Genomic DNA, 21,574 nt, shown 5'->3' on the forward strand with positions numbered 1-21,574 from the left:
TATCTTCTATTCTGCTCTCATGTATCCTGGGCAAAATAAAAAATTGATTTACTTCAGGTAGAAGCCTGGGAGTGAACAAGTGTGTGTGTGTGCAGTGGAGACAGCCAGGGATGAGTGTGAGACAAGGAGTGAACAAACTGGATGGCACTGAAGTCTTAACAGATGTCTTGTTCAAAGATAAATCTCTGATGAGCAAGTTATGTTCTTTTCCTGCAAGGAGCCCGGATGAGGTCTGGAGTGTCCAATCCATCAAAATAATTTTGGAGATCATTAGTAAATAGCAGATTATTCCAACAACCATATGTAATGTCAAAGACTCGTTGGTTACCTCTCATTTCATATCTTGGTTTCTGGAGGTTGGGGTTGAGTGACACTAATTAACACTGCAGAGTTCCAAGAGATGCACTGTAATGTCTTTAGGAGCTCTCCACTGGTGTTCATAGAGGACTTCATTTCAGATTTTCAATTTCAATTTTCAGATTGTTCCTTTAGGGGGTAAAAAATAATGAAAAGAACAGGGTTTCAATATTTTCATGCATCTTTGCTTCCCATCCTCCCTCCCTCCCCTTTGACATTAAATTTTATATTTACAGAAAACTGAACACCACTACATTGTAGTTTTACATTGCACCTTACAACTGCTATGTGGGCACGAAAGGAAAATTCTTGTAATGTGAGATGAAATTGTGTAATGTTTGGAGAAACAGTTCTAACTTGAGGCAAAAAGGACAATTTTAGAATTGCAAGAACAGTTTTGGGAGATTCTCTGTTTTCCACATCATTACTTAGTTCTTCAGCTGTGCTTAGGTTTGTTTTGGTAATGCTGTGTTCTAAAGCTCTGCCAATAAAACACTGACAGAAATATTTGTGGATGGTGCTTGTGTGTTCCAAACCAAAGTGTTTGCTGAAGGCAGATTATATGCAAGCTATGTTATTTCAGAACAACAAGCAACTACCTTCCTACTCCAAATTTTTGGAGGGAACCTTTTTTCTTTTTCTTCCTTTCCATGTGTTTTTTCATCGATCTCCACCACAACCCAAATGTGTTTGTGGCAGACATCTGCCTGGAAACATAAAACTCATGGGTTGCCTATTTTTTTTTTGTCAATAAAAGCTTCAAAACTGCAATTTCTCTGCAGCTCTGAACAAAACCACCTTGCCTACTAAGAGCAGCTGCTGGCTTGGGGAGGGATTTTCTTGTGAATAGGGTGTTATGTACTGCTGCTGCTGCCATAGGATTGGATTTATGGATTGTTTCACCAGGATAGTACCATGGAGTTATGTGTTGAAAGAAAGACAGAGGGGCTTAAGCTCTGTCTAGTACTATAAATCCTCCTTGTCTATTGAATTAAAACCAGAACTCTGATTTGGTCCTAAAGCAGGTGATGAAAAACAGTGGTGTAGAGAAACTGCTGAGGACACAGGTAAATAAAATTGTATTCTGTGCAGTTTTACGTTAGTAGTTGTTAGTGGAGATGAACTTTTACATTTATAGGTGGGGTGCAACCCTGCTTTTATTGAGAGGAATGAGGTAAATGTCACTGGGATCAGCATAATTAGAGTTGCAGTCTTCAGCAAACCCTGTTCAAATTAAAATGTGAAGTCTTCTATAGATACAAAGAAGCTCTGATGTTATTTGGACTCCAGCATTGTGCCATCCTCTGCAGCTGACCTGAGATGGTGCCATTTTCCTGACTGCCCTTCTTTTATCACAGTCATCTCACTGACATATACATAAAATGACTTTTGATTGCATTAAATACAAAAAAAATTATACAATATGTGGTAAAGAAAGCCTCTGTAACAGTACTTTTTGTTTTATTTAGTTTCCATGACCTCTTATTTTCTACCATCATCTGTTGTAGAAATCGTCTAAACTATTTCAGTGGAAATTATTATTTAAAAGCAAGATTTTCTCTACTGTATCACTCCTTTTGTATTTCAAACTGAAATTACCTGTTAAATGGAGTAAAAAAGTAACATATTTTTAATGCAGCTTTTAGCACAGGCTGGTGTGATTATATCTGGAATGTATGAGCCCCACCAGAATACAAGCAATGATCACAGTGAATATCAACAGCCCAGAGATGAGTCTGCAGGAGTTGCTTCCTACTGCTCCAAAACAGGTTATTTGTGGGTGTCTATGTCACACTGTGAGCAGTAGCATACTTGCCTGTTCAGTTACTTGATTTACAAGAGTTAAAGTTGTATCTGCAGCAAATATGATGTTGCCTGTGGAGCTGAGCATCAAAATCTGGTCTTTGGCTTGACAAACTGTTGAGTGCTTTTTTTTACTCCAAATTATATGTGGCCAGGTAAATTTTGTTCTTTTTTGTCCAAGGGCCTCTGGAGGAGCAGAATAATAAGGGAATAAAAAATGAAGTTAAACGTAAAGTGATAGTGACACAGCTAAAAATATTTTGAGGAGTAAACTGTCTGGAGAGACAAAACTATGAATATGCTTTTCCTGGTCACATTGGAAGCAGAACTTGCCAGGGAATTTTTATGTCCTATTGAGAGTGGTGTAAGAGGAATCCTTGAAGATAAGGTTGAAGTTGAAGACTAGATCAATTATTTGAATCATTTTTCATGAATACTTGACATGGAATGGAGATAACTGGAATGACAGGTGGCAAACACTAAGCTGGCTTTTGGGAGTATCCTGACAAAGATCCAAGAAACTTGGTCTGACTGCCACATGGAACTGGTCAAAGCTCTGATAGAAAATAGAAGTAATAAGCACCTGGATAAGTAAGTTATAGTGGTAAAGACACTGCTTTCATAGAGGAAAATCAGGCCTCAAAGATCTGTTAATTTATTAAAAAAAAAAAAATATCAAGAAATTTCATTTTTTTGGTGCAGTGGTATTGGTTACAGGAATGATTTTGTCATAGAATCATAGAATCATAGAATTAGCCGGGTTGGAAGGGACCTCAGAGATCATCGAGTCCAACCCTTGACCCACCGGAGCAGTTGCTAGACCATGGCACTGAGTGCCACATCCAGTCTTTTTTTAAATGTCTCCAGGGACGGAGAATCTACCACCTCACCGGGCAGTCCATTCCATAGCCTGATCACCCTCTCCGTGAAGAAATTCTTTCTAATATCTAACCTAAACCTCCCCTGGCACAACTTAAGACTGTGTCCTCTTGTCTTGTTGAGGGTCGTCTGTGAAAAGAGTCCAGTTCCCACCTCGCTACAGCCTCCTTTCAGGTAGTTGTAGACAGCAATGAGGTCTCCCCTGAGCCTCCTCTTCTTCAGGCTGAAGAAGTGTCTTCTTACTTCTCCATATGATTTAAAATTTAGGGCTTATTTTTTTGTAAGGAGCCTTAGAAGACTTCAAGTAAAGATGCTTTGCAATGTATGCTGATACTTATTTTTAAGGATATTATCCTGTGGAGTGATCCATACTTTTTCTGTATGTCTGGAAGGCATTGAATGCCAGCTTGAGGAAAGGGGAAAAAAAAAGCCTTAACAGGCTTATGGGCAGCAAAGGGCAAGTACATCGTGTGAACGAGGCTGCATCAGCTTCCCTGCTTGTTCCCTTGGAATTGTGCCCAAATTTCCGAGAGGAGAGGGTGTGTAAATAATCATCTCCCTTTCTTGGCAGCATCTTGGTTTTGTCTCTGCAGTCACTGCGCTGATTCCGCAGCTCGATCGGCAGTGAGGGAACAACTCCCAGGCTGGGAACCTACCGAGGTTTGCAAACGTCTCAGGGCCAGGAAGTTCCCAGCTCAGTTATGGGATGATCCTCCCGAGTTTTACTCTCTCCTAAGCAGTAGAGGGCGATCTTGTCTTAAAAATTTGAACTTCACACCTCTCAATACCTTTCCTTTACAAATCGCCGAAAGAATGAGGGGTTTTATCTCTGCAAACACACAGGATCAGATGTCTGTATTATTCTTTGTAAATGTTATCTTTGTTAAAGATACTTGCAGTGACTATCAGGTTTTACACTGCACAGCAGCATTACTCAATATTAAGTGAGAATTGCTGAAGTAAACCCATTATAACACTAATGGAGCAAATAATAGAATCCACTCTGCAAGAACACTTTAGAAGTCTCTGATGATTGGGTGATACCGAGGAATTATTCTGACATTTACATTTATTTTAATTTTTTTTTTTTTTAGATTTAGGATTTTAAAAATAAGCAATTTGATTAGTGAAATGTGGAATAAAGTGAGTTATGAGTCCATTTATTATATTACATGAAACCCAAGGAAAACACATTTAAAATGTATTTTCTAAAGGTTTCTGTATGGGAAGTGCCTGACCTCTATCAGTATACAAGAAGATGGCTGACTGCAAATTGAGGTTCTACACCAACCTCTAGTGTTCAAGTATTCTTATCCATATGGACAGCCTGAGTGAGTAAAGGCTAAAAGATTAATGCTTAAGTTACTCAGAGAAAAAACAAACAAACAAACAGAAACCCCCAAAATCCCTGCAACCAAACAAAAAATACCAACCCAAAACCCAGACGTGACTGGGTAGAGTTTTACTTCGAAATATTTTTGGTGGGTTTGAAACTGTGTTGTTGTTTCGAACACTTTGTTTTTATTTTATATAACATTTTGTGTTTCTAATGTGTCACCTGGTGACTGGTGTGCTAAAAACCTTTGGTCACTACCAAGGAGGATAACTGAACTATTGTAGATGGCCCATCTTGATAAACTTCTCTGTCAATTAACCTGTTGCAAATGTCCTTCGTCTTCCAACTGGGTTTTCCTCTCACAGCCCTGTGATAGTTCTCAATGGCTCCAGGATGGAACAATCCTGGGCAGTAAAGAGATTGAGATAATGACAGTCCATGGTGACAGCAGGGCTGGCAGAGCCAGCCTGGGGGAAGACAGACACGTACTTGTCAATAGAAATACCTCCATCCTTTGGGAATTGTAGCTTGGGAATCAAAGCTGACCTCATAGGCAAGAAGGATGGAGAACAAGCTTTTGATTTATGACTAGATGAAGCTCAAAGTCTGCCCTTCTGATCCTTCTTTACAACACACCTTTTGTATTTTATATGAGCTCTTTCACTTTATTCTCAGAATGTTATCTCTTGGGGTATCATTTTTTAGTTTTTCAGTGTTGTAATAGTTCACTCATCTCCTTCATAGCAGGTTTTTTCCCCCCTTTTTTTAAAATGAAGCTAAAATCCCTTTCTGTTTTCACAAAAAATAGATTTATTTATTTATACATTCAACATGATGGATCAGCTGCTTTGCTTTTTGTTGCTTTTCTGGGATCTGAAAGCTAAAACATATTTGTTTCAAGACCCCATCCTCATCTAGGGAATCCCATTTGCATTCACTGGTGATTTGGTTGCCTCAAGTACTTATTTGCACTTGAATATGAAAAAAAAAATTGCAGTTTTAATAGTGAAATTTGGGATCAGATCCTCAGTAAGACATTAACCTGCTGAGTTCAATGAAGCTATGCTGCTTTTCACCACCCTCCTCCAATCAATTAAGGCACCCACTATAGTGATGGGAACAATAAGTTCCTCTGCTAGGAAGCTTCCTGGATGCTACCTGGTCACTTTACCTTGTAGGCCCTAAGTGAAACAGAGAATTCCCTCTAAGATTTAAAAATAAGAATCTGCATCTTAATCTTCTTAGCTTGTTCTTGTCCAAGTTATCAGTTGTTCATATTTTCCTAATCTTTGCTGTGTCCTCTGTGACAAGCCACAGGAAAGGCATCAAAAGCATTTGTTGTGTCATTTCTAAAGGAGGAGGACCATGACAGACTAAGATGAAGGACAGATCTGCAGGAAGGTTCCATGCATCAGCTGTGTCCTATCTGTGTTTAGGGTGTTGGTGTTTCCATAGATCTGTCAGTCTGTCTGTCATCTCCCTGCCTGTCTTCCTGACTTATACGGCTGTTGATAAATATGCTCCATTGGTGATTAAAAGGAAGTGACCTCATAAGTTTGCCTTTTCAACCACAAAGCTTTGGTTGCAACGTGACATTCCATCCTATTACTCTGGTTTACACCAAATTCAACAACTTGTGGCCTGCAGATACTCAGTATAAAGAGCAGAAAGAGACTGACCTTGACAACCTCATTTCTCATTCCTTTCTTGTTATAGGTAATATAGCTGAAAATGTGGCTTTAATTATAGTACTAATGAAAACTGAAAATCCAGACAGACACTTGACAAACTCTGGTACGCTTTATATTACATTTATGCTAACTACAAAGTATCCAGCTGGGTGTAACATTATATCTCTTTTCCTTGAGCATCCGCCTGACTTAAGCTGTATAATTAATGTGTACTTTGGCTGGAGGTCAGCTTACAGTTGGTTTTTTAGAATTTTTACATTTTTTAAGATGTTGTAATGAAACGAATATGTTTATTACCTCTGTGCCTGCATTCCCCAGGGGGAGTTAGTACCTGTGGAGGAGCACTGGCTGGGAGAACTTGAATAAAATGCTTCTGCCAGCTGAGTCTGATGTATCAGAAGTCTGTTTTCAAAAGTAGGTGTAAGAAATAAAATCAAAGAATGTAATGTCCACAGATGTGTTTAACTTTGATTCACCTCCTTCGTATGGTTTGTTGATTTTAAGTTATGAGACCAATACACAGTTGCACAAAGTAGAATTTGTGAAGGGATTTCTTTCTTTTCTTTTTACTTTGGAAAGCACTTTGTTTTCAGAACTCACCAACGAGAAACTGATGTTCTCATCAAGAGCCAAAAGCAGTAAAAGCAGGTTCCCTGCCAAGCCCCACCAGTGCACCTTCATCCTGAACTGTCTTAACTCTGCTATTCCACCCGGGCATCCAACTGCACTAGCATGTGTATGTAATTGTGTTAAATTAAATACTGGTTTTCATGATATGGGCAAATGCTCTCTTGGGACCAGCCTGAAATTAGCTTTGAAGCAATTTTATTGGGATGTAAGGCAAAATAGAAATTGAGTTGCAAATGATAAAAATCCAAAGACTTGCATTACTCTGCTTGGTTTCGAGGACCTGCTGCAGAATCTGAAATTTTTCTTAACAAAAATATTGCTGTGATTCCAGTGTCACACTTCCAAAAAACCATTTCTGACATGGTGTGGCTGTTAGAAATGAATGTATAATGGTTTTCAAATGACCTCTTCTGGCATCTTCTCATGGCTCTTAATGTGGTCAGAAGTTCTGGGAGAAGGCACAAGGAGCCTGTCCACACAGCCCATCTGCACCTACACTTCAAACCTCTCTGGTGATTCAGAGTATTTGAGGAAAGTATGATTTTTCTCCAACAACAGCCCCAAATTGTTTCTTGCTTTCTCTTTTTATGATCACAAAGCCAAACATGGGTGTGAAAAAAACCAAACCCATTTCTTTTGAAAAATTATTAATGAGCAGATTTGCCAATGTTTGACTAATCTGGGGGAAACAAACTGAGTCTGACTGATCAAAAGGTCTCACCAAAACAATATAACTAACAGGTGGCTGTTTTTAAAAATTGCCTTTCTAAGAATGATTCAGTGGGTAGAGTTCCTCAAAGGCTGTTCCTTGTCCTGGAGAGTGTTTTGGAAAATATCATGCTAAAGGGATTTTGTTTGTTCAAGGGAGGATATAGATTTTGGAAATAGCAACCTTCTGTTCCAGAAGCATCAAGAACCCTTTCCTGAGTTGGAGCTCTGCAGGACCAAATGCTATACTGACAAGCACACTGAGACACAACCCTTGTTCCAACAGCCTGTTAATCTAAAGAGACACCAGAGGTAAATCCCAGCCCCTATTTCTACCACAGCTGCTGAGCTGGTTTTCCTGGTGCCTCGTGGGTGCCAGTCTGGCATGAGAGAGATGCACCAGCATTAATTAAGGGCATTTCCCATCTCAAGGAGGAAATAACACCTGGTCTTCAGTTAGTAAACAGTTCAAAAAATGAATTAAACCAGATGTTGCCAAGCTCTTGGTATTGACACACATGGTAGTGCAGCCTTTAAAGTATCTCTCCTGTGGCCCCTCTAGCTATATTAAGATCTTATTTCCATCCTATAAACATTTAGGAGAATGATTAAGCAACAGTACCCCATTCATATCCCGTGTTATGCTGAGAAAAGTCCATGGCTGCACTGATTCTTGAATGAAAGTGTGCTGGGTGGGTAATGTAATATTATTTTTTATTCCATTAACTATTATTAAATAGACTTACAGGATACAAGTATCCAAAAGTGTTTAGTGTTTAGCATTCCTGCATTGTTATTGTTTGGCTTGTTTTGTCCCCGTGGTAATTTGGACTCTATTTCTCCTTCAACTCAGTCATTCTACTGAATAGTCCCATTAACCTTAGTGGAACTACTATAATTGTTCTGCTATTGTTCCTATCATCTGTTATTTTCAGCTCATTATTTGGAATGAAGAGATTGATGCCAAGACACTAATTCATCATTTGGCACTAAACACCAAGGGCAGACAGGAGAATAAATTCATTTGTAGAAAATCTTGGTGCCTGCTGGACAATACAGCACAAATTAATGGGGAATTTCATCCAGGAAAATAATTTAAAAAAACCAGTGTATTTTCAAAAAGGCTTCTTTTCATAACAAACTAAAAAAAAGCCTGTTTTGTGTGGGTGTGGGGCTGTTACTCTTTTTAGGGAAGGTGAAGGCAGAGAGGTGGGTGAGGCACTTGTGACTGAGGACAGTGGGGTCTATTAAGGAGTTACAGTTCAAGGCTGGATCTGGCTGCAGTGGGGACAATGTTCTGCCCTCTGACTGTGCCTTTGCCCTGTAACCCAAAGAATGTGCTCTGTGCTGGGTAATGCCCCTGTTAGGTAATCCTAAGGAAGAGAGGAGGTACTGCTTTCTTTGCCTTTCCCCCAAGAACCCAGTGCCTGGAAGATAAATTGTCAGCAGTAGGACAGTTAGATGGCTGTGGTGTGGAAAGGTGCAAGAACAGCAAATCTATGGAACTGTTTTCATCACATCCTACAGATGGATTCTCTAATTCAAGGCTGCTATTTGTGCTGGATGCTGCCATGCAAACATGAGCTGATGGGCTAGGATTGAGGGCAACCACCTGTCCAGCTGCAAAGAGCAGAGCAAACATTTCTCTCTCTATTTGGGTTTCCTGCACAGAGTCTGGAAGACTCGTTTCTATCTTTGTATTTTGCCTTCTTTAGTGACAGACAATGAGATGCTATTTGTTAGATCTTGAAGACATCTCTTCTGTTTTCATTTTCTTTTGTCCTCAGAGGGGCAGAGTTCCCACTGGATTTCTTGGAGATGGAAATATTTCACTCCAGTGAAGGCTTCTGCATTTCAGAACAGCATCACAAAATAAAGCTGTTTAGTAACATAGAAAAAATTATTAAAGTTTCTGATTTGCCCACTCATGTATAACCACATTACAGTGTTATACCTGTCATATGCTGTGTGTGTTTTGTATTAATCATGTATTCATAAAAGCTATAAACAGAAAAAGGAGGGTCAGCATGACAGCACCTTGTATATTCATTCCATTTCATTTCAAGTTTTGGGTTGCTGAATTTGACAAGATGTTTGTGGCTTCGATTTAGGTTGTGCAGCAAATGGAATTCACTGGGGTAGATTTCTCAGATGTAGCGGTGTTTTTTATCATATAACATTTCAGAGGAATGGCTGGAAGAAAGCTGAGACAGTTTTCTTTGAAGGGAACAATACTGGAAAACAGTTAGATCTGTCAGGAGTAAAAACAAAACTCTACGTGCCTTACTTTACTGCTGCCACAGTTCTTTAGGAAATGAGATGCATGTTTCTGAATGTTTTGTATTTAAATCTCTGATTTACTTGAGCTTGCAAAGCTGTGGAAATAGATTTTTTTTTAATGTGGCTTCTATTTGGGTTTTATTGTGTGCTGGGTTCTTGTCTGTGTGTGGGGTACAGCACGTCTCAATATGTGCCTGCCTACACTTCAGTATTCTCAGCTGAAGTGTGCAGAGACTTAGGCTGCTGACAGGCAGATGCAGTCAGGTGCTTCATTCTCTGACAGCAGTTTCATTCTCAAATAACACCCTGCAAAACTTTATCTGCAGATACTATCAGCCCCTCAAGAATGGACTCAAAGAGCAAAGGCAGGATGCAGTTCCATTTCAATTGGCAAACAGAGTTTTGGGCAGCCAGACAGTTCCCTTTTGACCACACAACTGAAGAGGAGAAAAAATTTGAACTATCCCCAACAATATTAGCACTGGCTATGTGTTCCATGACACAGAGAGACCATCAGTCTTTGCCTAGAGGAGTTTACAGTCTAGATTGCAAGGTCTGATTGTGTCGTATTTTATACTGTATGCAATATTAGCTTGAGCATGGAATTTTCTCTTGAGGCAGTTTGTACAGATTCATACCTGTTCTCTGTTCGTTTATACCAATTCAGAGTCACATAGTCCTTGAGAAAAGAACATGTGAGGAAGGACACCAAAGACATTCAGTTCTTGAGCTCTAACTCTGGAGGACAGAAACTTGTTTTCTAAATAGAACCCTGTTAAAAAAAAACAAACCAAACACCTGCACTTTATTTTCTGTATAGGACCTTTAAGTGTTGGAGCTAGAAGAAAATAAGATTCTCAACACATTAATCACAGAAGTGTGGTCATGAATAATGGATCTGAGGATTGGATTCAGCACTACACACTAACCATGGTTCTAATGATTTTCTAGAATGTTACAGAACCAATTAAACCTTCATAAAATTAAGGAAAAGAAGTACATTATTGTAGTATTCCTGTCTGCAAGGCCTAAATCATATACATTCTGAGATTTATTCTTGCAGTTGAGAACTGAAGAGGAAAATACTTTCTTTCCCCATGATCTGCCCGAAAGCTTTCACTTAGATTGCATACATTTGGGGTAAACACTGATGCTTGCTGTGTTTGCAGAGCTTTTTCTACACTGCTGCTCCAGCTTCAAGTAGGGACTTCTGGAAATGTATTCCTGCACAAGGATGCCAGACAACCCACTGCTGCATTCTTTTTAAAGCACAGTGATTTGTAACTTCACCAAGTGGCAGTGGTGACAGCAATGACAGGCAGCTCAGCACCAGCCCATGGCAGTGTCTGTTCAGAGTGGCACCAGAGGGCTTTCTGATCCTTTGGGTTATGATACACACGGTGGCCCCTCAGCTCTGTGTGGAATAGCTGCAGTGCTGGCTGATGGGCTATTTTGTACCTTGGATGCAGAGTTTTTATGATGGCCAATACTCTGAAACTCGTTCAGGCAATAAATTTACTTGCCTTTGAGTTTACAAGGCAATAAACAGCTGAGGCCTTTGACCTCAACATTTACCAAATACATTTGCAGCAGTTGTGTTTATTGACAACTATTTATAGGGAAGTATTTTATACTGAATTTCACATGCAAAACAGAACAGTTTCATTTTGCAGCTTTTATTCTTCTTTCTGATTCCCATCTCTATTTCTGGTCTCTTTGATTTAGTTTAATATCCAAAGTTGCATGTTAATGCTACAAAATACTCAGTTATTGACACAACAATTGCTTTAAAGCTTTGTACCAGTTTTTTAGAACTTTCTCTATTTTTATTTTGGATGGATGAGGTAAAGGGATGCATATTTTACATTTTGCAAGGCATTGTATAAGGTTCATTTTACATTCTTTTCTAATGTTAATAAGTGTTTAGTAACTTGAAAACATTCCCTTTATTAAACCACGACTTGAAAACCCTGAAAATAGCAAAAACAGTAATTCTTTTTCCCTGATTTGTAGGCAGCTGTGGTTCTCTCTGTTTTCTGATGAGTGGTTAACACCATGTGTGTTGAGGCTTCTGTACATATCCAGAATATCTAGTGACTGACTGGTGTTTGCTGGGTACTCACAGAGATGAAGATCTCTGTCGTGCTCTGAAAAAAAATCTCTGCAGTTGAGGATTCCCTGGCACTTAGGCATATGTGGGATAGAGGCAACCAGCTGCCTTATCAGGGTTGTTCATAAGAGTAAGTGGCAAACCAGCAGGAATTTTATCCAGCATAAACTCATATAGTGCTGAATCTGCTCTAATTCATACCAGGGGTTAAATGACAGACTGACAGGCCCTGACATTACTGGAAAGCAGGAAGGCAGCAGTGCTTTTATCCCTTCCTGCAACTGTCAGCTGAGCTCATGCTATTTGCACCTGAGCAACTGTTCCCAAAACAATCCTTGCTTTTGGAGTTGACATTTTTTTAAATTGCATTGGCCCCGAGCCAGCAAAATACTTGAGCTAATGTTTAATTTCAGGCATGAAGCACAGGGCTTCAGTGTGACTGCTCATGAGCTGAAAGATAAGCACATGCTCAAGTTCCTTGTTGGAAAGCTGCCAGCATGCTTTCTATCTTGCAGCATCATGCCTGTAAGATGCTCATTGCAATCTGCTGAGCTCCCATTGCTTGAGTTCTTCTAGAAAAAAATTGTTTCAGATGCAGTGGAATTATGGTTGCTCGTTTCTAAATAGCTCACCAGAGTCTTGCCCCATGGAAGTTTCTTCATGCCAAGCTGCAACATTAGAGACATGCTGCAGAGATTTGGTCAGGAAATCTTTACACCATTTGGCAATTTGACTTCTTTTTCCTTTTTGATGAAGTAGTTATCTACAGACCAAGCAGCAACATTATGAAATCTATCAGAAAAGTCAGACTTTCAGTTGGATTAGACCAACAAAGTCTAGAAAGTAGAGTCCCATGCTTCAATAAATCAGGATAAATGGATCCACATGAGATTGTCATTCACCTGACATGAAGAAAATAGGCTAATTCTCTAGACTGGATCTGTCCAGACAAGAAGAGGTACAAGATATTTTATATATTTGCTGTGTGGAATGTTTAAATGAGTAAGAAAAATACTTTATCTTCTTTATCTCCTTTATCTTCTTTGTCTTCAGCTTGCTTCATGAATGATGTTTATGGCCCATGCTGCAGATTCCCCCACCAGAGGTCTGTGGAAATAAAACACAACATGGCACTGACTCACATTGAGGTGGTGACCAACTGGATTTTTCTGGGGTGGAATCCCACTTTCTTGGCACTTCAGTTGTTTGCTTAATGAAGTGGTAGTGACTCTGGGCTGGAATGAAGGTCCTCTGATATGAAGGTGTGGAGGAAAGCCCATTGCTTTTTTGGGTTGGGTTTTGGATGAGTACCAGAAGCCTCTTAAGGAAATCCCACAAAGGAATGCTTAGGCTTCTTCCAGGTATTTGGCTGGATGTAAAGCATGGAGAGGGGACAGGCCCATCAGTCTGTGGGGATGAATGCACACAGCTTCCTTAGAGCCAAAAATGAGGCAAAGAAGAAAAATGACATGGAGGAGGACAGCAGGGAGAGACACTGCATTAGCAGCCTGGTTGTATGACACCCTAAAAGGCAACTCTAGATGTGTCAGTGTAGCTGTGTGTGGAGCAAGCCAAGCAGCCAGATGCTGCTCTTGCTGCTGAAAGACTTTTTCCCACAGTTTACCACTGAGGCCTTGCAATGTAAATCCTGTCCCATGTGTGGCCATGGGTGCAGGAACTTATTCCTGGCCCAAGGAGTGAATGTGAAAGAAAGGGAGGAATCTTGTGCTTACTTGGACTGATCTATAAACCAAAGTGAAATTAATTGGATGGCACAATTTAAAAGAGGAGAGGGAAAAGAGTGGGGACAGAGTGGTTGGAGAGCAGCCAAACAGAAAGGGACCTGGGAGTCTGGATTGCCAGGAAGCTGAACATGAGCCAGCAGTGTGCCCAGGTGGCCAAGAAGGCCAATGGCATCCTTGCCTGAATCAGGAACAGCGTGGCCAGCAGGTCCAGGGAAGGGATTCTGCCCCTGTGCTCAGCCCTGGGGAGGCCACAGCTTGAGTCCTGTGTCCAGTTCTGGGCCCCTCAGCTCAGGAAGGAGATTGAGGTGCTGGAGCAGGTCCAGAGAAGAGCAAGGAGGCTGTGAAGGGATCCAGCAGAATTCCTGTGAGGAAGGGCTGAGGGAGCTGGGGGTGTTGAGGCTGGAGAAGAGGAGGCTCAGGGGAGACCTCATCACTCTCTCCAACTCCCTGAAAGGAGGTGGGAGCCAGGGGGGGGTTGGGCTCTTTTCCCAGGCAACTCTCAGCAAGACAAGAGGGCAGGGTCTCAAGTTGTGCCAGGGGAGGTTTAGGTTGGAGATGAGAAAGAATTTCTTTCTGGAGAGGGTGATCAGGCATTGGAATGGGCTGCCCAGGGAAGTAGTGGATTCTCCGTGTCTGGAGATATTTCCAAAGAGCCTGGATGTGGCACTGAGTGCCATGGACTGGGAACTGCAGTGGGAGTGGATCAAGGGTTGGACTTGATGATCTCTGAGGTCCCTTCCAACCCAGCCAATTCTATGATTCTGTGATTCTAAAAGGTACTTTGTAGCATTTAGTGATTTATATGTTTAAGTAGCAACGTCTGTCTTTATTGTCTCTCAGCTATAGTCCTCCCTACAAACGTTCATTTCTAAGAAAGCATAAGAAAAAAAGCCATTTTAATTTGAAAAGGAAATGTTAAGTTAATAAGCATCCTTAAAAGCACTGCTTTATGTTCTTCATCTTCCCTGGCATTTAAAATAGTCTTTCACTTACCTCTGTGTGCATCTGTCCTAAAGGCACACATCCTGGGTGGAGGTGTCAGTGGACAGAAATCTCCCATAACAAATCCACAGAGCCCTAAGGAATTAGGACAACTTCCATGTATCCTTCTGGCCTGCTTGCTGCCCTCCAACAGCATCACTCTATGCAGGGCTGTGAAAGCAGTCACCAAAGTGCTGTTCTGTGCAGCCCTGAGGATTTACTCAGAAAAGCAGCAGTAAGGAAACTTTAAAGAAATGTTGATATAAACAGGTGCTTAAAAAGTAGCTAGTGATCATAAATTTGCTGTTGACTCTTTTTGATAAAACATGTAGGTTTTGGTTTTTTTTTTTTAAACATAGAAAATATCTACTTTCATGAAAATTTTTGACTAAATCCTAAAAAGACACATTTTAGGAGGAAAATCTATTTTTTGTATCATGTGGGAGGTTTTAATTGAGAGGCATTATTTTCACCTAGAAATTTGTCAGAAATGGCTATTTAAATGGCTATTTTCAGGAAGGGGAAAAGCAGTAACCATTCTGCCAGTGGCTTTAATAAGCATTTAATAATTTCCTGGTGTATTCAGCACTTCTTGGCTTTCATATTTTACTTGTGACCCAGAAATTTGGGATGGGAGGTAAGGAGCCAAACACTCAAATAAGTAAAAGGGACAGAAAAAAAAAGCTCTATCGTGGGGTTTCCTTTGTGAAGTTACTGAGCTGAATGGAGTCAAATCCCAGCTGCCAGGAAGTGGTTGTCAGAGCTCTTTGCTGCTCCACAGAAATTTTACACCTGGAAGGTGCCCAAAGGAAAGCACCAAGTACCCTGCCTCCATCAGGGACAGTGATGATGCCAGCCTGCTAACAGCACCCTTCTCTTATGGGTGACAGTGTTTTACACCAATATTCCCCTCTCTTTTCCAGGTCAGCTTGACACCATTTTAGGGATCTAACCTTCTAGTAGACAGTGGAGCCCAGTTTTTGTTAACCATATACTACTCTTCTGCATTAAACCAAAATTTGTCCCATCAATCCAAACCATCTCTTATTTGTCTCCTTTTGTTGCTCAAAATTTCCATTTCTCAAATATCTAATGAATTCTGCCAAAGTATCCCTCATAAGTTTAGCTCCAGCAATGTCCTGATTAACTTCAGATGCTAAAATGGGAAAAGAAATTTAGGTGGCAAAAAAAAAAATTAAATATGAAAGAAAATTAAGACTGCTGAGGTCTTGGAGTCACAGTCCTCTGATGAGACTGTTTTGCCTTCTTTATTTTTTAATAAAAGTTCTGCAGAGGCAAAAGGCTGAAGGTGAAAACTATTGGTGAATTTCCCTAGTTTTCTCTGTGCAAACCTGAGGAGACAGACTCTTGGTATGACAAGGCACATATTATTTAATATGGCTCTTAAAGCCTCTGCTCCAGGAGTCACTGCAAGGTCTACCTTAGCCTGCTTGTCTATATTATTTACCCTTAAATTAATGAAATCTTACTCCTAAACTTTTGTATGTTTAAATCTGAATTAATATTTGGGTTCCAGAAGAACCCAAATGCTTTAAGTACTTATTGCACAGGTACCTGTTCCAAATTTTTAACAGTTTTTCATTAGTAACTCTCCTTCCACTGTAACAGAAATGCATTCAGAAGATAAATGTTTAAATCAAACAAACAACCCCCCCAAAACCCTCCAACAACCCAGAGGTTTGTTCCTTCTCCTCATCAGCCCGGGCCAATCTTTTCTTGACAGAATGAGAAAAGGTGAACATAACCATGCACTAATTTGAGAAAGACACCTAACATGGTCTGATTCTCAGAATTATGCTCCAGAGGAGGAAAACTGAGTATCTTGTTGGTGTTTTCCATACTTCATTTCATAGTAATAAGGCATGTCTGGCTGGCCTTTATCCCATTGCATGGGTTGGGAAGCTGTAGGACTTGGCCTTAGGGTCACACAGGGTGCTGTGCTTCAAGAGGCTCTCCTAGAAAGAAGCCACATTCCTCAGCCACAGGGTAGCACCGTGGCATCTTCTCTACAATTTAACCTGGTGCATCATGTGGCATCTGATGAGTTTTCCACAGGGCTCAGCTTTTGCACAGTATGTGCTGTACTGAGCTCTGCTCTTAGTGGTGACAGCATTTATCTCTGGTAATAGTTACTCTCTGTCAGTAAGCAAACAATTCTTCTTGTCTTTGAATTCGTGTGTTATTAAAAATATCCAAAAAGTATCAAAATTGTCCTTGCCAGTGATTCTAGTCTTGATTACATGCAAAGTAAGTAACACTGTTTATGGTGTTAATTGGAGCTTTACACTATAACACCGTGTTGCCATCTGGTGTTATCACTGTCACTCTCCAGCTATTTGAATGGAACAGCCAAACCCAGCTGCCTTATTGATGAGATTAGTGAAAAATTCATTTTTGTTTGTTGCTAAAATGAAAAATATTTTTTTAATTATGCTTTGGACAAAGAGTTGAAATCTGATGTTGAAGTTGGAGTTGTTCTGATATCAGAGTGAGATCTCTTGGCATCCCTATAAAATTTTTCCCAAATCTGGCCAAGCTCTATGGCTCTCTAAAGGTTTCTGTTCACAGATGTTTAGTAAAGGCTTGTTACAGTCTGGCAGCTAAATTCTCTGAAGTTTCCATTTGAACTGAATAAATTCAGACTTCTCATAATTCCTTTGCTGCTAGTGTTGTCTCTGAAGGAGGAATAAAAGGAAGAAGCACCTGATAGGAATTTCAGTAGAGAAAATGGGAGGGAAGTAGAAAGAATAGGCAGCAGGAAATAGAAAATGGTCTGAGTGGAGGCCACAAATCCCATCCTCACAGATCTGGTGTGAAGACAAACTTTTTACCTCATCTGAAGCACCTGGACACTATGCCAGCAGGACCATAAGAATGCCTGTAAGGAAATGAGTAATTCTGTATTAAATGTGGAGTTTAAAGGTTGTATATAAGATAAAGCCTGGGCCTACATATTGAATGGAAGAATGGAAAAAAGTCTGGAGGAACTGCTAGTTTGCTGTATGAGCCAGTGCTTCTGCAGACAGCTATCTCCTTGACAGCTTTACTTCTTTCCTCAAGCTGCTCCTCACCTCTCAGTGAAGGAGGCAGTGGTTTAGTGGAAAAAAATGATGCATTTTGAAATAATGCACATAATGAAAACCTGTATAATGGAGTGCACTCAGAAAAGACCTGAATGAAATGTGTACAGGCAACCTTAATTTTTGCATGTCCTAACTACTGGATTCTTGGCATTACATTGTTGATGTTATTTTTATCAGAGTTTTTGGATATCATAAGTAGAAGTGTTGCCTTCAAAGCCTGTATTTCATCCTTAGCTCCAGAGAGACATTTCTAATATTTCTCTGAATGACCCTAAAGGGGTTTGTTTGTCAAACTTCAAGTCAATGGCAAATCATTGACAGCAAGGTTTTAGAAAACAAACCTCATGCCAAGTTTCAAGTGTTCTTCCAAGAGTGCAGGTTTTCCATCTTGTCCCTGTAGCTTTGTGAGCAGCCACTTGCACACTGACAAGACATTTTCCTGCAGAGCTCAGTAAGATTACAGTACTATAGCTAAGGTGTCCGTGTGGATTTGAGAGGCTTTCTTCTGGAGGCTGCTTTTGCATTTAATGTTTGAAATACTACAAAAGAACCCATCCCATTTCCCCTTGCAGTACAAGTGTCCAGTCCCCTGGTCAGTTCTGTGGGCACACTAATGAGGGCCCTGGTTCAGAGAAGCTTGCCATCTGTAAAAGAGTTTAACATATTCTTATATTTCTCATATCATTAAGGGCATACTTACCCCACCAACTTAATGAGGAACATAAATCTTTGGAGCTAATCACAAACTTAAATGGTTTGTTGAAAAGGGTTTGATTTAAACCTGATACAACTCTGTAACTCATCCTGTTGACCAAGTACCCATTCAAATCCCCCCAAAAAAGGGCTGGTTTACACCTTTTAGACATTGCTTTGAGCAGCAGCAATGTGGAGCTGTGCTGCTTTCCACTGAATTGTAGCAGCAAAATAGGGCTGAAGGACACCTAGAGAGGCTCTTGGCTTCACGAGTGCTCAGCCCGTGAGCCATACTGGACATACTGCTCACTCAAAAGTATTAAACCAATTTGCAACACGCTGCTTCTTTTCAGGTGGTAACCTGGGATGACAAAAAGCACAGACTGTTGGCTTTGGAGTTGTTTGATGGGGGAAACTCCATGATTGGGAGCCCTGTTTACTTCGTGGTGTTCCTGGACTTGCATTCCATGAGGTGCATGGCACCAGAAGTGAGCTCCTGTGAAGAACACCAGTGAAACACAGGCTACCACCTCTGGAGCAGTTATTCTGGTTTGCAGTCTGCATCCTCCTGATTGTCCTGAAAAGAAAGCAGCATCTGGGAACAGGCTGTTCAAACTGAGCAAGCAGCACACACCTGACTTTGTTTTTTCCAAGTGTAAGCTGGGATGCCTAGAGAGGCTTTCCTGCTTGGAGATGCATGCATGGAAAATTGAGAGACCCCAGCAAGTAGCACTCCTGCTGTTTGGGCTCTCCAGACCTTGTAGGGAAATGACAGGAAAAAATGATACATCCAGCCAGAATGAATACTGCTCATCTAGTCTACCTCCTTACCAACTATGCCTATATTTTCCCTGACACTTTTGTGTTTATACAAGTTTAAAAATTATTATTAATAGCACCTGAGAACAAAGGTATGGAGTTTTCCTCCTGTCTAAAAGTGCTTCCTGGAGTGTTGTGTCAGTGGCAGCAAACACACTTTTACTGTGTATGGTGTAAGGATCACACTGCAGAGACACATTTGGCCAACAGGTTGTGAACCCTCATGGGAAATGGCACAAAGGTTTTCTAAACCTCAGAATCATATATTGAAAATTATTGTTTGGAAGGTAATATTCTCCCAGAATCTCACTTTTGAATTAAAAAAATATTCTAAAACCCTCTGGTCCAAATTTAGATCTCAAAAACATCATCCTGTGGGATTAAACTTCTCACTCCAAGTTTTTACCTAAGGCTGACTTCTCTTTGCCTTTCTCATGTGGGTAGCCTGAGTGGATCAGGTGAGCATACTCTTGTTGCAGGAGCCAGTTTGCATCTATTCTGTTAGCAGAAACTCTGTGAAAACCTTAGGTGAGGGTGTTTGCAGTTTAAGTTTGCAGTTTAAGTGTCCAGCTGCTAAAATGCAGATGTTGTGCAGCTCAACTGGATTGATCCAGCATGGTATTTCACTGGCAAGGTTCAGCATTCTTAATGCAAAGTGAACCCTCATAGTAGGGCCTCTCATACTGTAGGTTTTGTACTTTAATGAGGTAGATATTTAATCAATTTTAGGGTAGACTGGTATCTGTGTTTTGCATATGTTTCAAATAACAATGAAATTTATACGCAGATGAAGTAATTGAAGCATAGCCTGATTTCAGAAGGGTGCAGAGTGTAACTTGAAGAGATTGGGGATCAATCAAAGTGTTTTAAAATTAAGAGTTTTCTGCAGCTGGGACACTCCCAAGTTGAGCTACTTTTGTTTCAGTTTATAGCTCAACTTTTTTTTTCCCCAAGTCAAATGGTTTATTGCACCCAGGATTTTTTAACTGTCACATCTGAAAATAAAAAGTATCTTTAAAAACCTGATATTCTGTAGAGATCTAAACCCACAGTGAGCTGTGTGACCCAAATATACCCTGAACTTTAATGGCAAGAAGTTTAAAATTTAAATCCAACTCCACTTTTCACATAAGTTCCTATCCATATATGTCAGAATTTGAATGCAATTTTCAGTTTAAATACCTTGGAATTTGCCTTTATTTAACTGCTCTCACAAGAGTTACAGCTCTGGCAATTCTTTATTGCCTCTAAGCATGATATTAGCTATTGTTTAGCAAATAACCTTATCCTTATGGTGGTCCACACCACATTAATGGGCTTATATCTCTATCTGCAAGCTCTGGAGTATTTGAAATTCCAATACAGCTTCTTGGGCCAGAACCATTACCAGATTTTCACAGTGTTGTTTTACGAATCTTCTTCCTTTTGTAGTGAGTGTTATTTTTCAACTTCCTCAGCTAGGAGTGTATTAAGTTATTCTCTGAGGCCCAGTTTCTGATACGTTTTCTTGCAGTAAGTAACACCAGGTTTTGTGGGGATTTTCCCCCTGGAATAGGAGCTATTCATTCTGGGGATAAAAGAAGCAGACTTTGGCCATCAAGATCTGATCCAATACCCACCGAGTACAGTGGAGGTCTCTCATTGCTCATCTGGGCTTCATATGAGGTGGAAGAATAGGACAAAGGAGTCATCAAGAGGAAGATTGAAGACAAATGGTATTTATCTGTAGTTAAACAGTTTGTTGAACTGTTTCTCAGAGTGATGTAGATTTTTTCCATGCTGGATTCTGAATTTCAGAGCTGACAATGACCTTGGAGTCTTTCTACTCACACAGAGCCTCATCTGGCTGAATGATGAGTCTTAAATGGACTGTTCTAATATTCATAGGTGGGTTTCATGAAAAGATCCAGCAGTCCTATATAGACCAATATATTTTCAGAATTATTTTATTTCTTTTATTAATAGGTACATATAGAGGATATTTTATTTATTACTTTTAAAAAAAGGAAGTAAAAGCATCTTTGTGGAAACAAAGATCAAAATGAAAGGCTAAAAGTGGACAGGAGGTAGAGCACCATATTAAATAAACCTGGGAGTCATTACAGGATCTGGCCCTGCAGTATAGAATCTATAGCAGACATATAAAAAAAAACTATGTTGAAGGAATTACATTGAACAGGAAAGCATAGTTTAGTTTTAATGATATCTTCAATAATTTGGAACACAGCACTTAAAAAGTTTTAGTGGATTTTTTACACGGTTTTCTATTAAAATTGTCTTTCCCATTTAACACACATTTTTTGGCATCCTTGCTAATAATTCAAACTGTTGTGAAGCAGTGTTTCAGTCAGAAAGCCTTAAATAAGATGTGTTATATATAAGAATACCATATCTTTCAGAGAGCACTGCAAGGGGCTTGTTAGATAAAAACACTTGCT

Source organism: Calypte anna, chromosome 5A (assembly GCF_003957555.1).
Source record: "Calypte anna isolate BGI_N300 chromosome 5A, bCalAnn1_v1.p, whole genome shotgun sequence".
In the NCBI taxonomy this organism is placed as follows: domain Eukaryota; kingdom Metazoa; phylum Chordata; class Aves; order Apodiformes; family Trochilidae; genus Calypte; species Calypte anna.